At 37.6% G+C, this 14,148-nt stretch overlaps 1 non-coding gene across 1 annotated transcript; it reads left to right on the top strand.

The window, feature by feature from the left end:
- The first annotated feature begins 13,719 nt into the window (after positions 1–13,719).
- Positions 13,720–13,825, top strand: LOC112527076. Its single transcript, XR_003070696.1, has one exon. It is a non-coding gene; the product is annotated as a small nucleolar RNA R71 (small nucleolar RNA).
- The last annotated feature ends 323 nt before the right edge of the window (positions 13,826–14,148 follow it).

Raw genomic sequence — 14,148 nt, 5'->3', positions numbered from 1 at the left:
TTATGCATGTATCCCTATGCATAAAATACACATACTCACATATTAATTTTACGTAAACATGTATCCATATAAACAATTAATTCACATAATAATACTTTGGGTAATAATCTGAACCTGGTTATCACATTATCCACCCCTTCAAAAGAATTCCATCCCGGAATTCCTTTAATCAAAGAGCCATGGATAATTTGTTCTCATTTCTGATTCCAATTCCCAAGTTGCTTCTGGTCCTTTGTGAAATTTCTACTGAACCTTAACCAGACTAATTTCTTTGTTTCTTAACACCCTGATCTTTCGGTTAATTACGGCTTCTGGTGTTTCCACAAAGTTCAGCTTACTATCTAGTTTGACCTCTTGTAATGGTACAACGAGACTTGGATCAGCTAAACACTTTCGCAAATTTGATACATGGAAAGTGTTGTGAATCAAACTTAGCTCTTTTGGTAGCTCTAACTGATATGCCACTGGCCCGATTCGTTTACTTATTCTGAACGGCCCAACATACCTCGGACTGAGTTTACCCTTTTTCCCAAATCTGATGACACCTTTCAATGGCGAAACTTTCAACATCACAAAATCACCTACATAAAATTTAATCGGCTTCCGACGATTATCAGCATAACTTTTCTGGCGATCTTGTGCTGTTCTGATTCTTTCACGGATCTGTTCAATCTTGTCTAAAGTTTCTTGAACAATTTCAGGACCCGTCAACTGCCTTTCACCTATCTCATTCCAACATAACGGCGTTCGGCATTTACGTCCATACAATACTTCATACGGTGTCACTTGGATGCTGGAATGATAACTGTTGTTATATGCAAACTCTATCAACGACAAATGATCTTCCCACGATCCCCCGAATTCAATAATACAATTTCTCAACATGTCTTTGAGATTCTGGATAGTTCTTTCACTCTGTCCGTCAGTTTGTGGATGATAAGCTGTACTTAGTCGGATTTCAGACCCCAAAGCTTTCTGCAATGCTTCCCAGAACTTCGAAGTAAACCAACTATCTCTATCAGAAATAATAGATAATGGAACACTCTGTCTGGTCATAATTTATTTGATGTAAATCTGTGCTAACTTTTCTAAATAGTACTTCTCTCTTATTGGTAGAAAATGTGCAGATTTAGACAGACGATCAACAATTACCCAGATCGCGTCATACCCCATTGGAGTTCAAGGCAATTTCATGACGAAATCCATTGTAATGTGATCCCATTTCCATACAGGTATCTTTAAAGATTGAAGACTTCCATATAGCTTCTGATGTTCAATCTTAACCTATAAACATGTCAGACACTGTTCCACATATCTAGCTATGTCTCTATTCAATATGGGCCACCAATAAAAAGATTTTAAATCTCTGTACATCTTATTGGTACCTGGATGGATAGAATATCGGGACTTGTGACTTTCATTTAATATAGTGTTCCGGATATTTCCAAAACACGATACCCAGATTCGTCCTTGAAATCACATTAGTCCTTCATCATTCGGTTCCAGGGTTAAAATCATCTTACCCAACCTTTCTGTCTTAACAAATTCTTCTTTCATAGCTTCTTGTTGACATCTCTGAATTTCTTTACAAATGTCAGGGATCAAATTCATTCTCATTGCCACAACTTTAATGGTTCCACTCTTTTCTTTCCTGCTCAAACCGTCAGCCACTACGTTAGCTTTTCCCGGGTGGTAGAGGATTTCACATTCATAGTCATTTACTAGTTCAATCCACCGACGTTGACGCATATTTAATTCTTTCTGGTTGAACAAATGTTGCAAACTTTTATGATCAGTATAAATCTGACACTTTGTTCCCAGAAGATAATGTCTCCAAATTTTCAGAGCAAACACCACTGCAGCTAATTCCATGTCATGGGTTGGATATTGCTTCTCATGGTCTTTCAACTGTCTTGACGCATAAGAAATCACTTTTCCTCTCTGCATCAAAACACATCCTAACCCTAACTTTGAAGAATCGCTGTATACTAAAAAGTCTTCGGATCCATCTGGTAAGGTTAATACCGGTGCGCTGCAAAGATGATTTTTTAATAGTTGAAAAGCTTCTTGTTGTTCTCCTTCCCACTGGAATTTAATGTTCTTCTGAGTCAATTTAGTCAATGGCACGGCTATCCTAGAAAAGTCCTGAATGAACTTACGGTAATAACCAGCCAATCCAAAAAGCTTCGGACTTCAGAAGGATTTTTTTGGAGCTTCCCATCTTCCAACTGCTTCTATTTTCGCTGGATCTACTTTTACCCTTGTTTTTTAGATGACGTGACCTAGGAATTGGACTTCTCTAAACCAGAACTCACATTTAGATAACTTTGCGTACAGCTTTTCTCTATTCAATAATTCTAATATCAGACGAAGATGTTCTGCATGTTCTTCTTTGGTTTTAGAGTATATAAGAATATCATCGATAAATACTATAACAAATTTATAAAGCTATTTCTTACACATCCTATTCATCAAATCCATAAAAGGCTGCGGGCGCATTAGTTAAACCAAATGGCATAACTAAAAATTCATGATGCCCGTACCTAGTTCTGAATGTTGTTGTGGCAACATCTTCTTCCCTGATTTTGAGCTGATGATATCCTGACCTTAAATCAATCTTAGAGAAATAACTTGCTCCCACCAACTGATCGAACAAATCATCAATCCTTGGCAAAGGATATTTATTCTTGATTGTCAACTTATTTAGTTCACGATAGTCTATACACATTCGCATAGACCCATCTTTCTTCTTGACAAACAAGCCGGAGCACCCCATGGTGAAGTGCTAGGTCTAATGAATCATTTATCAGTCAGATCCTTCAACTACGTAACCAACTCTTTCAATTCTAAAGGAGCCAATCTATATGGTGCCTTAGCCACTGGTGCTGCCCCAGGTATGAGATCAATCCGGAATTCAATGACTCGATCTGGCGGTAATCCAGACAAATCCTCTGGAAATACTTCCGCTATTCATTAACGATTGGAATCAATTCCTGTTTTCTTTTTTATTTCTTTGTATAAATAACAAATGCTAAACACCCTTGACATCCTTTCCGAATAGACTTTCGGGCTTTTATTACAGATAATAAACTAATATGATGATCCTGACGATCACCATAAATAATAACTATTCCTTGATCTGGTAGTGTAATTCTGATCATCTTCTTATTACAAACAATACTGGCCTGATGMTCTGCTAACCAGTCCATACCCACCACTACATCAAACTCTTTCATCAGCATAGGGTATAGTCGAATCGGTAACTCACACCTCTCAATAATAATAACACAATTATTGAATACTCTAGTAACAGATTCCTGACTATTAGCAGTATCAACTACTAATTCGTCATCTAGTAGCACATAATTCAGACATGCAGATTGAGCAAATGATGGTGATACAAATGAAAAATTGGCACCAGAATCAAACAACACCTTAGCACGTATAGAATTCAGAAGAAAAGTACCTGTTACTACATATGTGGGTTGCTTCTGCCTCATTCTTCGTCATTTGGAACGATCTACCCCTGGCTCCACTCTGGCCTCCCCTCGATGAATTAGGCCTTCCACGAAACTGGCAATATTTCCTCCCATTGTCAAATGAGGAGCTCTCAATTGTGGACAATTTGGTCGGATGTGGTCAAGTGAATTGCACTGAAAACATCTTTTGGGTGTAGTGCAGTCCCTTGACAAATGCCCTGTTTCCCCAAAACGATAACATCTCTTTGGTTCAGACGGACAATTTCCTTGATGCACCTGCTGACATTGTAGGCAGGTTCTAACAGGTGGCGGTTGAGGAATACGGTTATCCGATTTAATAAACTTGGGTCTTCGATAACTGACTGAAGACCCTTCCCATTTTCTTTTCTCCACAAATTTCTCTTCACCTTGCCGATTTTTATTTCTTTCAGTAACTTCRGCAGCATTGACAGCTAGAGAGAAAGTTTCAGGATTCATAGCAATCACGAACTCCTGAATAGAAGGTTTCAATCCCCAAATGTATCTTTCCACCTTTCGAGACTCTGAAGAAACATAATGCTCTGCAAAACGAGAAGACTCAACAAATTTCTCGGTATAATCCCGTACAGATCTATTCCCTTGTTCCAGTTTCAGAAAATCCTCTTCCATTTGCCTTACTGCTGTTGTAGGACAGAATTGTGTTTTGAATTTGCTCACAAATTTGTCCCAAGACATTGTTTGTAGTATATTTGGTTGTGCCGAGGACTCCACATCCCATCAATATAAGGCATTAGATTTGAGCATATATACTGTAAATCTAACCTTATCTTCTTCAGAACACCTACTAGTGTTAAATACCGACTCAATTTCTTTTATCCAGCACATTGCTTTAACTGGATCTCTCTCTCCTGAAAAGGTTGGAGGTTTACATGTCAAAAAAATCTTTATGTCTCCTCCCCGGTTATTACTGCCTGCTGAAGGAGCTGGAGGATTAATTCCAACTCGCTCGGTTTCTATTCTAGCTGGCAATCCCATAATAGATATCAAAGTTTATCTCAATTTCCCCATTTCTTCTGCCAAAACATCTCTTGTTATAAACTCAGGTTGTTGCCTCTGATCTTGATGAGCATTCCTAGAAATAGATTTCCCTTGGTCAGGGCGAATCTCAGCCTCACTCCTCTCAGGAATCTGATTCCTTCCTCGACCTCTACCTCTACCCCTTCCACGTCCTCTACTCCTTGAAGCATAGGTTCGTGGATTAACGGGAGATTCCTCCCTTTCTTCAGATTCAGGGCGGGCAATTCTTTCTGATCTTCGCGATCGATTAGACATCTGCAGATATTTTAATTTTAAATATCACGTATTCATAATCCCAAATATAATATGGTATCCGAGTATAGGTATGTACCTGTAAATTCATAATTACATTGGCCATTTGTAATTCGAATTCACTTTACATACTGCCCTCTTTAACCCATTATATTTTATTCCCAATGATACTAATAATGTCCAGGACTCTTAACATGCAAATGACAGTTTAAATCTAGGCATCATGCTTTGAATACCTAAATCTCTTAAACTAAGGCTCTGATACCACTAGGGATGGCAACGGGGCGGGGTTTGCAATCCCCGGCCCCGGCCCCGGTCAACTTTCGGTGAACCCCGGTCAACCCCCGGTCAACCTCCAGTCAACCCCCGGTCAAAAGACGGTCAACACCCAAAGCCCAAATCCAAAAGGCCCAAACACAAAAGGCTCAAACACAAATAAGTAGTAAGAGTCCATTTACCTAAAGCCCAAATAGCTATTTTATTATTTATTAATATACCGGGTACGGGGCAGGTCGGGGGATACAATACCCGGCCCCGGCCCCAACCCCGGTTTGCCTCTACCGGGGATCCCCGGCCCCGGCCCCGGTACCCGTTTTAGCGGGGATTCCCCGTTCCCGTCCGGGTCGGGTGAACCGGGTTCCCCACCGGGTCGGGCCAAATCACCATCCCTAGATACCACTTCTGTAACACCCCCAAACTCCACATTTGCATATAACACATATTTCATTACATATAAATATAATTTACATCATAAGGTCCCACTAGTACAAGGATTCCTATATGTACAAAATCTACATATAAAAATTTCCAAAACAAATCTTGTACTATCACATGTAATACAACATGTATCTTCAAAAGTAAATAATAGGTCAGGAAAATATTCACATTTTCCCTTTCCCTTTACTATCCCCGGACCCTGCTATTCCTGCATTGCATAATTTTGAAACAGAAAATGAGGGTTAGACCAAAAGGGTCTAGTGAGTAAATCCCTTCTTTGCAATTGCAGGGTGATGAACACCAAAATATAATAAAGTGTCTTTGCTCAGAAATAATTGCAATACAATCAAATAATGCATTCCTCAATGATATGTATAAAAGGATGCACTTAAGAACCTCAATTTTATTAATAAAAATATATCTGCTTAAAGATCCAACATTTCCAATATGAAACAAATATTGTAAGCAAAGCTTCTTTGAATCATCAGATCATTCCTTTGTAAATAATAACGGAAAGATTTAAGACAATACTTGCCTTTTATGACAAACCATTTTCCCATTCTCAATAACATCTAAATTATTAATTCTAATAGGAATAATATCTCCAATTCATCAGGTCACAAAGAAATGATGATTCAAAGTAATTAAATCCGGTTAGTAACAATAATAAGAGTTATAATAATATCCGTATATGACGATGCCTCCCTTATTCCAAGTACACCTCTCGTTGATATGCCACCCTTATTCCTCCATCAAAACAGGATTACTTATCGGAACAGACAAAAGTCACCACGTGTGAAAGTACTCATTCCAAGTTCCAAGCTAGAACAGACAAAAGTCACCACGTCTGGAGGAACTACCTCTTAAAACAAGTTTCATACCAAAACAGACTTACGTCACCAYGCTTGGTAGAAACAGTTTACAAAAATCCAATTCCATACCAAAACAGACTTACGTCACCACGCTTGGTAGGAAGGTTTCCCAAAATATAGTTTCATACCAAAACAGACTTACGTCACCACGCTTGGTAGAAACATTTTCCCAAATCCTGTTCCATACCAAAAACAGACTTACGTCACCACGCTTGGTAGGAACATATCTTTTTATTTAAAAAGATATAAAATACTCCTTTTATAAATCCATAATTAAACCCAATAATAGACATTTTTAAATTATATAAATGTCTAAAATATTCGACATTTGAAAATTATCAAATATAAGTTACCCGGACAACTTATCCGGATATACAATCCGGACAACAGTACTTTCTTGTCCGATATACTAATCCGGACAACACTTGGTCGAGTTAAGTCTAAACCGCATGACTCATGTCCTGTTTAAGGCAATCCAGACAACACATGATCGATTTAAGACTACAACGCTCAATACGTAATCGGTTTATAACTAATCCGCACGACCCTTAGGCGATTTAAGGCTAAACCGCACAATGTTTGGTCGTATTCATACTTCTCCGTTCGAAACCTTTGTCTGGTTTACATAATTCAGAATTCTCACTAACACCCTAAATCGCACAACACTTAAGCAATTTATGAATAAATCGAACACCTCTTATCCGATTTAAGAGTAATCCAGACAAGCTTTGTCCGGTTTAGACTTAATCCGGTCACCCCTTGTCCGAATAAAGACCCTTAATTAAAATACAGATTTCTTTCCAATAATAAACAACATTCAAGTAAAACCAGTAACAAATTTTATGTAAAAAGGTTTAGAGATCACTCACATTTATGAAAATTTGAAGATGAAAGGTAATTTGAATCCAAATCTTGATTATCCRGACAACTCCTCTCAATTCTCTCTCAAATTTCCAAATGAGGCAAGAAAATTGATTCCTCACAAAACTTCATATTTATACTTTCCCCATTTGGAAAGTCGGTCACCTTTCCCTCATCCACATGCATGTATATATATATATATATATCATATCATACATACATACACACATATGCCTACACATACATGCATATTGATGCATATATATACATAACATACACATACTCATATATATATATATATATATATATACCCACATATTATGCATGTATCCCTATGCATAAAATACACATACTCACATATTAATTTTACGTAAACATGTATCCATATAAACAATTAATTCACATAATAATNTTATGCATGTATCCCTATGCATAAAATACACATACTCACATATTAATTTTACGTAAACATGTATCCATATAAACAATTAATTCACATAATAATACCTTGGGTAATAATCTGAACCCGGTTATTACGATCATCACTGAGTCTGTTCAGTGGTCGCTAAAAATGTATTGTAATTCTCTCAAAGACAAGTATTCTTCAGGAAGGCAAAACTCACGCCATAGAACCTTCTGCGATATCGAAGATAAAGTAGAAGACACAAACAAGCAAGTTCGTGATCTGATGTTGTTTTCAGTGATAACAAGCTCGTCTACACAAGTGTGAAATCTACTCAAGATCTAGCGAACACTGAAGAAACCTCAGCGTTATTCCAGTGTCAGCAATCAAATGATTCTTGTTGAACAAGATTAGTTTTTGTCTTGTCCTTCTACACACACATGACAAACTCATACCTCTCAAAGTAAAGTACTATACGGATTCACTCTACTGTCTCCAAGCGTGCTTACATACTTTGTGAAAGTTTATGTTCATATACAATCAAAAGCCTATATATCTGCAACAAAAAAAGCTCACTTCTTGAAGCGTGCCACGTGCTTTGTACCTTCTGAATTGCATTTAATGCAATATGTATAAATAACTGAGAAGTTCATCCTCTTCAGTTGTCTTCTCTATCTTTAATCCACTCTAAACAATTGAAGAGCACAAGACTTCTTAACCTATTTCTTTTAGCAAGTATTTTCTTTTTTGCTTTCTATTACTTTTGCGTTTCTTTGATTTTTTAGATAAATTATGTATCTTATCTTTTCTCCATACAATCTGCAAAAATCTGAATTGATCTTCTTTATCAATATAAGTTTTAAAAAGTGAAAGCTGTGGTGTTTGTATTTATCCTCCCCTTCTACAAACTGTTACCTATAAACTCTTGTAGATCCGGCCGGGACCAACAAGTGGTATCAGAGCAGTGTTTGTTTTAGTGTTTTATTGTTGTTTTATTGGAGTTTTATTAACTTTTCTTTCAAGATAATTTATTTACCATTCAAATGGCTTTGCAAAACATGAGCATAAACTTTCACGACAATGACTCTTGGTCGGTTATATTTCACACCGTTAGACTTAATGAAATTGGGCCACAAAGCAAGTATACAATACGGCCCAACGTCGTCTTTCCAAGTAATAAAGTGGTACAAGTACCGGATTATCGTCCASRKRGATTGTAKCCAAAGTTAGATTAGAGTCCAATGAAAGAGATGATTTCAGATGACGATTTCGAAAACTTTTGCTTGATTGTAAGGTGAATCCAAACAGAATACAGAATATATAAAAGAAGCAAGGGTGTAAGACTTAAGGCGAGACCCAAACACAAATTCCAGCAGCCAATGCTATAGAAATGCTACAACAAGCAGTGTTTCGAAACTAAGTTCCACCATTTATTTTGAAGGCATGCCTCTCAGACTTCACCATTGCACTACATTATAGCTTTCCACCCATATCTCTATGCGGTGTTCGGACTGGGGATAGTGACACGATGGTGTGTTCAAAATATATGGATAAACAAATCTCTTTGTTAAAAATCACTCTCTCGAGTCGATTCCATATCATTCGAGTTGGCGTGTTCTTGATAGTTCATCTATGAATCTATCACACTTTGACACCTTTGAAGAGCGACCAACATGTCGGGAGTTAAGTTTTGAAAAACATAAATGACAAGTCTCTTTGTCGGTAACTTTCTCAAGTCTACCTCTTATGTCATCCAAGTTGACGTGCTTATTAATGGCTTATCTCTAAGTCCATTGCACTTTAACACTTTCGAAGTGATCAACCCGTCAAGAAGTGTGCTTGGTTTTTATAAAAACTCGAATGAAACAATTGAACGTTGTTTACGAAAACAAGCTATAAAAACTTAGCTACTCATAACGGAAATTAAAAAATAAATGACGGAAAATAAAGACATAAACGTAAATTGCGTAAAGTAAATAACGAGAAAATAAATGACGGAAATGTAAATGACGAGAAAATAAATGACGGGAATGTAAATGACGAGAATGTAAATTGCGAAAAATAAATGACGGAATGTAAATGACAATAATCGTAAAGGAACGTAAAATAAAAGACGAGAATATAAATGAAGAAAAAGATGAAGAACTCAAAAGATTAATAAAAATCACCCTTGGAGAGGGTTGATTACAAAGCTAGATGAAGTTTTTTTTGGAGAAATTAAATGATAAAAATGTAACCCCAAGCCCTCCTTTTATACCTAAAGGAGGCACTAAAAGACAAAAATTATAATACTTGGAGGCTAAGCTTCCTAAAACTAGTTACAAAGTAAAAATAGAAGAACTACAAAGTACATATCCCTAACAAGAGTTTAAATCTCATATTTTTAATCAAAACCCAGCTGTATCTAGCTGTCTTCAACAAAGCTCAAAAAGGCAACAGCTTAATCAATAAGTTCTCCAAAAAGTCGCGCATGTATCAGGTCGATGCTGCTCCAATGCTGTAGCATCCTGCTGTTTAACAAAAACTCTCCATTAGCTTCTTCCTTGAGTACCAACAAGTTAACCACAATATTTAGCTCCATAATAATAAAGGTATTAAGAAATTAATCAAAATGACTCAAAGTGAGAATGAAAGTAAACTATTTTAACTAATAAGACGTAAAACGAGTGCTTTATGTGTTAAATTCTCAACACATATCACACCCCCAAACTCAAACCGTTGCTTGTCCCCAAGCAACCAAAAGACAAACAAAAAGACTCAATTTACACAAAAATGCATGACCAAGGCATTAAGTGCCTACCCAAAGAGAGTTATACCAAGCATGAAGTTCATAGCCTTTTATAAATCCAAAATGAGTCATTCCAAACCAAGTTTTTGTGTGAACCATATGCTAGCATTCCCTTTTCTTTGTTAAGCTCAAACACAATCACATATTTAGGATCAATAGGGCTTATAGGGTTTACTCTCTTTGCCGTTTTTTTTCTCTCATAGCCTTTTTCCTTTTATACTCCACATATAAATTTTTCAAATTTTTGGGCACTTTGGCCTCTTTTGCTTGGAGTGTGCACATAGTCCCAATGGGACTTTTGTTGTGCTTTTTCATAATATTTTCCAAAACACATAGCCCTTATGGGACTTTTGTTGTGTTTTTCCAAACCCTTTTTTTGTGATAAGGAGTCAATTTAGAGCTTTGCTCTTTTGTATTGACTTTTTGTCCTTATGTAAACTCCTCCCCCAAACTTGAATATGACAATGTCCTCATTGGAGATTTGTGGGGTAAACGGTGTTTAAAGGGTGCAAGTGGCTAATATGATCATAGAAAAGAAGGCCTAYCTCATTTCCTAATGGTGATTGTGTGATCAAAGTGTTTTCCCAAAAAGGGTTTTGATAGTTCTAGCAAAAACAAAATACCTTGATTGAATGACAAGTAATCAATAAAATTATTTGGCTATGATCTTATGTGCAACATACCTCAACTCAAGTGATCATGCATAAAAATTAAGACTAAAAACTAAAAAAAACTATTCCCGACTCAAAAAGTAAAATATGAAGCTAAAAAAAGTGGTTAGAACCTGCCCTACTCCAAAGGAGTAGGCTTTGAAGTCTGAGCTGCCATCTCCTTCTTCAACTTCTCATTCTCTTCAAATAGACTCTTATTATCCACCTTGATGGACTTCAGAATGTTTTCACGAAAGTTGATGTTCTCACCTGTTATGAGACTAAACAAAAGCACCAACCTTTCTATAAAAATGGAGCTGTTATGATTAGTCGATGATAAATAATGTCTAATAAAGTTTATCCAAACATTCTTATCAGAGGACAAATTGGCAGCCTTAAAGGTTTTCAACATGAAATGAGTGTAAGGCTTCCAATTAGTCTCAGGTATTCCAAGGAAAGTCATGATCTCAACCAAAAATGCCTCAGAGGCCGTGTGCAAGAGTGCATCATTCTCAGAATCTATGTGAGGTGAGAGTTGTTTCAATTCTAAGTCAAGTGGTGATACAATGGACGGGGTGAAGTCTTTCTGCTCATTATTTTCCAACAGCTCAAATGCTGCAGCATCCACTGGGACAACATCAGTTCCTAATTCCTCTATTTCCACAACATTTTCCTCTTCTATTTCCTTATCATACTCTCCTTCCAACTTAAGGCTTTTCTGAATTCCCTCTTCCAAACACATCTCCTCCATCTCAGATATGCTTGAACACTCTTCCAAGTAATCAGGGTACTTTAGAGAGTTAATGACATTAAATGTGACTTTTTGGTCTTGGAGTCTCATGGTCAACTCTCATTTTTGGACATCTATCAAAGTTCTTCCGGTGGCCARAAATGGTCTTCCTAAAATAATAGGAATGTTCTTATCTGCCTCAAAGTCTAGAATGATAAAGTTTGCCGGAAATATGAACCTGTCAACTTGCACTAACACATCCTCAATCTTTCCCTTAAGGTATGTTATGGACTAGTTGGCCAATTGGAGTGTAACTGTGGTAGGTCTAGCCTCTTCTATGTCTAAGGTGTTGAAAACAGATAAAGGCATGAGGTTGATACTAGCACCTAAGTCACACAAAGCTTTCCCAATCTCTTTCCCACCTATAGAACAAGGAATAGTGAAACTTCCCGGGTCTTTAAGCTTAGGAGGTATCTTGTTGGTCAGAAGTGCACTACATCCTTCAGTAAGAGCTACGGTTTCATACTCGATCAACTTCTTCTTCTTACTTAGGATGTCCTTCAGAAACTTAGCATAACTAGGCATTTGCTCAATTGCCTCAACAAATGGTATGTTGATGTGCAATTCTTTGAACACATCCAAGAACTTCTTAAAATGCAATTCCTCTTTCTGGTTCCTCAACCTTTAGGGGTAAGGAACATAAGGAGGAACTGGTTTTATCACATTCTTGCTTGGATGTGTTGTGCAAGATGGGTCTTGAATGCCTTGAGTCTTTGTGGTGCACTTTGGAGGTTTAGATGGAGTCTTAGCATCAAGCTTAGGGGTCTCTAAAACCTCAGTCCCTTCTGATTTTTTTGAAACATCCTCTGGAAACAGTAAGGGATAGTCTGATCTTGGGGGAATAGAAGTGGTGGTCTCAGATGCTTGCTTCTCTAAAGGTTGGACCGGTTGTTCTTTGGCAGGTACCAATGCTGTAGCATCAGTTTTTGACAAACTTGGTACACTAGATTTTTGCACCTTTTCAGTCAACTCCTTCCCACTCCTAAGGGTCACTGCTTTCACATGTCCCTTTCCTAAGGCTCTCAGGACTTCTGTGTTACTAGGCAAAGTACTAAGGACTCTATTGGTCTGATTGAGTGCAAGTTGACTGGCTTGGGTTTCCAGATTTCTAATAGCCGCACTTTGCTGATTAAAAAGAGATTGATTTTGAGAGTTTTGTTGGGTTATCAAAGCTTGATTTTGATCATGAGCATGCGCAAATAACCCTTTATCATTGCTTCCAAAGAAGATGATAAATCAGCCTATAGAGGTGGATTGTTTTGAAAAGGTGGTTGGGAATTCTAAAAACTTTGTTGGTGAGAGTTAGAACTGTTTCCATGATGCTGTTGTTGAAAATTAGAATTTCCTTGTTGCTTAGGTGCGGGTGGATTTAAACATGGACTGTTTCAAGAAAAATTCGGGTGTTGTTTCCAACTTGCATTGTAATTGTTGGTATACGGACCAGATCCATTATGAACAAAGTTTATGGATTCAGAATTATGAGGACAATGTTCATACGAGTGTTCCCCACCACAACGCACATATTGCACAGAGAGAACTGTTGGAACAGGTGTATTAGCAGCTTGCTGCACTCCCTAACCAAAAGTTAGATTTTTCAGCATGTTGGTCATGGAGGTGAGCTGAGCTGTTAATGCAGTGTATGCATCTACATCATGTATCCCAACAGTCTTCTTTTGTGACTGAGCACGTGGGTCGGCCCAATGCCCATTGTTTACCGAAATCTTTTCTAGAATTTCATATCCTTCATTATAGGTCATAGCTGTGAAGGCTCCGCCCGCAGTCGCATCGAGCATTTGTTTTGCCATGGGATTTAACCCATTGTAAAACGTCTCGAGTTGAATACAGTACGGAATGCCATGGTATGGGCATTTCCTCAACAGCTCTTTAAACCTTTCCACGCGTCAGGAACAGCCTCATCGTCCATTTGTTTAAAAAGATAGATTTCGTTCCTGGATTTAGCGTTCCTTGTTGGTGGGAAATATTTTCGCAAAAAAAATTTCGTCATGTTACTCCATGACGGCACAGAACCCGGAGTTAAAGAGTTAAACCATGCTTTTGCCCGATCTCTTAAGGAATATGGAAATAAAGTAAGTCTTAGAGCGTCATTTGACACTCCCGGGATCAGGAAAGCATCAGTGATTTCCATAAAAGATTTTAAGTGCGAATGTGGGTCCTCCGAAAGTAATCCGGCAAATTGGCCATTTGTTTGCAACTTGTGAAACATTATCGGTTTTAGTTCGAAATGGTGAGCGATCATATATGGCCTAACTATCCCGGAAT

The sequence above is a fragment of the Cynara cardunculus genome, assembly GCF_001531365.2.
Source record: "Cynara cardunculus var. scolymus isolate 2C chromosome LG 14, CcrdV1, whole genome shotgun sequence".
Classification (NCBI taxonomy): domain Eukaryota; kingdom Viridiplantae; phylum Streptophyta; class Magnoliopsida; order Asterales; family Asteraceae; genus Cynara; species Cynara cardunculus.
This window is presented reverse-complemented; position numbering and strand designations above follow the sequence as displayed.